Source organism: Myotis lucifugus, unplaced genomic scaffold (assembly GCF_000147115.1).
Source record: "Myotis lucifugus unplaced genomic scaffold, Myoluc2.0 scaffold_201, whole genome shotgun sequence".
Lineage (NCBI taxonomy): Eukaryota > Metazoa > Chordata > Mammalia > Chiroptera > Vespertilionidae > Myotis > Myotis lucifugus.
In genome coordinates, this window is record NW_005871249.1 from 1,117,851 (window position 1) to 1,121,521 (window position 3,671).

Sequence of the window (3,671 nt, forward strand, 5' to 3'; positions counted from 1 at the left end):
TCTCTCTCTCTCTCTCTCTCTCTCTCTCCTCTCGTCTTTTTCTCTCAGTTTTGAAATGGCAAACATGGCTTACCAGAGAGAATCCTTGTTAGCATTAAGAAGAATTAGTTTTGCAGCTGCAAGGAAAATGACTTGTAGGAATAAAGCTTAAAGCATGCTCCTTTACATAGGTTCTTCCATTTGGATGTGTCTTTTGCTAAAGTGGAATGTTCCCCCCTCTCCCCTCCCCCCCACCACCTCCCTCCCCCCTCCCAGTAGACCAAAAGGTTAACTTAAGGAAGCACTGAGAAGCATTTTGCTGGCCACTGCATGGGGTCAGGGAAGGGGCAGTGAGTCACTCACTCCCTGTGCAGGCTCTCCAATCCCTTGTCCCAGTGGTCTCCCTGCAGCAGCCTGGATGAGCTTTGTCAATGGTGGTACTCTGGGAATTTGTTCCAGCCTATCTGAGCCCGTATGCTAATGCGGGAAGCATAAACTGGGCCTGGAGCAGCTAGCTATCTCCTCTTCTCCTCCGGTTTTACAGAAGTTTGTGCTGAAGCCCCAAACTTGAGAGCAGAAACAGACAATTCTAAGATAAATGTCATCTTCTATTCATCACCCCTTCCCCATTTCATAATAAAATTTCTAAGTGGAATTTAAAACAAATACAAGAATAAACTGAAGGAGATCAAAGATATAACTATACCTCTGAATTAAGCTTCAATCAATAGGAGTAAAAATAATCTCAAAAATAAATAAAATATCTCAATGGATAAGAGCTCAAATTCTTGCCCACTGTACCTTGCATAGTGACAGCTTTAAAAGACATTTACATGTTGGATCTTGTGGAACTTGATATGGAGCCTATAGAGTTCTTAGCACATCTATTTTGTTACTATGGTAACAAAGACAGGATGAAGTAGAAATAATATTGTTCAGCAAGTGCTGATTATATGATCTCATTTAGTGCACATTGTGCCTGTGAAAAATAGATATTATAGCCCCAATTTTTCACAGAGAAAGTAAGTAAAGCTGTCAGCTGTCGCAAAATTTGCCCAAGTTTATACTGCTATTATGATGGGTTTCTTGGGGGGTCTAGATTATTGTCATAACCTGTCTCTGCACTAGACAGAATGTTCTAAGTGCTTTATGCTTAAGAACTTCGTGTCGGAAGAGCTTGCTTCTTCAAATCTTAAAATAATAGATTTTGAGAGGTAAGTGAAATTTTAGAGGTACTTTAGCCATATCCCTTTATTTTGCATGTATAAGAAAGTAGGGAAAATGAGTGGCTTCTTTAGGACCACAAAGCTAGACTCCAGAACTTTAGTCGGTTTCACCATTCTCTATTCTGATTCCCATTCCATTCCAACTTTGATCTGAAAACACAATGATTTTCTTGAGAGGCTGTTGACAAAGCACTTCCTTACTAGAAGGCTTAAAAGGGATACAAATTCATGTCACTCAGCCATAACTGGATTTAATTCGCATTCATGCAGAGATTGCTAACTGTGATTTTTACTTCCACAGAGATCTATTCAGCCGCTAGTTGAAGAATCTTATCACTTTGCTATATATCTGGCTAATGTATAAAATCTGATTCCTTTTCCCCCCATAAAAGTTGTGGGTTAGTGATGATTAGATTAAAGAAACTCAGAGTCCCTCAAAGAACAACACTATCTGCTTTCTTTTAAAAGAAGAGATGAAGGGAAAATGGTGTAATCTGTCAAACATACTCTCAAGCATCATGAACCAAGCTCATGAACCCCAGAAGCCATGGACAGTGCCTTGATTATGTCTGCTTTGGGAACACCAAGTCGGTTTGTCCCGACACAGCCCTAAAATGTTAAAGGAATTGAAGCTGTGTAGATGATTAGGTAGATGACAGGCAGACAGATAGATAGATGATAGATAGGATCAGAGAATGAAAACATCTAAAACATACTCATCAATTTTGCATAAGTTCCCACTAAGCAGAAAGGATAGTTTGGAGGCAAAAATATAAAAATGACAGCAGCAGCAACAAAATCCTCGAGTAACAGTTATTACCTGAAGAAATAAAAACAAATTTGCTTTTTTATCTTTGAGGTTCACATGAAGATAAAATTGTATTAATTTTATGCCACCTTAGCATTAATTTTTAATGCAGAAACCAATTTGGAAGGATATGGGAAATGTGTGCTAAGTAAATTTTTCCCTTAGGCTCAATAGTCCTGACTATATTAACATAAAAATAAAATGACAAATCTTTGAACATTACTTTTATAACTCTATTTGGGCTCCTATGTAGTCAATAAATATCTCCAAGCTGTAAAGGGCCTTATGTTCTGTTGCTGGCTCTGTTCTCTTTGAGAAAGCCATACATTCTTTCTGAGTCTCAGTTTATCTGCCCATGAAATGGAGATAATTGCCATTATTCTACAAGATTATTAGAAGAGTAAATTTTTAAAATCATATGTGAAAAGACTAAGTATGTTCACTGTGTCTGAGTTATTCCTACATAGAAAAGACCAGAGTTACCCGATAGCACAATCTGCTTTTCACAATAGTGGGGTCGGAGTTAGGACTTCTAGATACAAGTGTCAGCCCTGCCACTGATTACGTATGTGAGCTCAGTTGCTCCACTTGCCTAAAGCAGAGGTCCTCCCTGGGAAGTCAGTGCAAGAGAAAATGGATTTTGATTTTGTTCACTCATGTAGACGCACAAAACATCTGCTGAACAACCCAACTGAATAATGCAGAGCATTGCAGTGAATCGCTGATTAAAGCCTGGCTCTAGGCAGATGCAAGGGAATGCGCCACCGTGCATTAGCTACGTGACCCTGAGCAACGTTACTTATTGTCTCCGATTTTTACTTTACAGTAAAAAGGCATATAGAAGCACTTAACATTTAAGATTATTTGAGGATTCAATGAGATAACAGATCAAAAGTACTTTGAGTGTTTCTGCCTACATTGTAAATTCTTCAAAGAGTGGGCTGAGATATTCATTATTATGACTCCAGAATGGTATTCTAACATTCATGGATTCCGCCACTGTGGTTTCTAAAAACAGACAATCCCGGTATGAACATTTCAAGTTCACATGAGCTCTCCAGTTCCTCATCTTACAATTGATCAGTCCAGGATAGCTTTAGCTTTTCCAATAGATTGTTTGAATCCTAATGATTTAATTTCTGTTATATGAAATGAAAAATACAATGTTCCTAGTTACCTTGGTAATGTAAACCAAAATATAATTTTGTCTTATATTTGGATCTTTCTAGTGAAGGCACAAATTATACAAAAATTAAGTGATTGCACCAATTTATTTTACATGTGGAAATCAACATATCTTGTCTAATTCAAAAAGTCAATAAAAACATGAATCATCACAGAAAATGTCTACATCAACATCCTATTAACTTACAGACGCTTCAATTTAACTTTCACATTTCTACTAGACACGATTCTAAAATGTACTTCTGATTATGTCATTTCTTGTTGTGACTCACAATATAAAATTCAGAGTATTTTAGAGTGTGGTCCCAGTCTTCCTTCTTCCTCATTAATATACTTTGTGTTTGGATGCCAGGAGACTATTCACTACCCTAATACCTCCAGCATGTTCATGCTGCCCCCACTCTATGGAATGACTTCTATTTTATGCATGGAAACCTCTATCCACTTTTTAAGATTGGGTCAAATTTTATCTA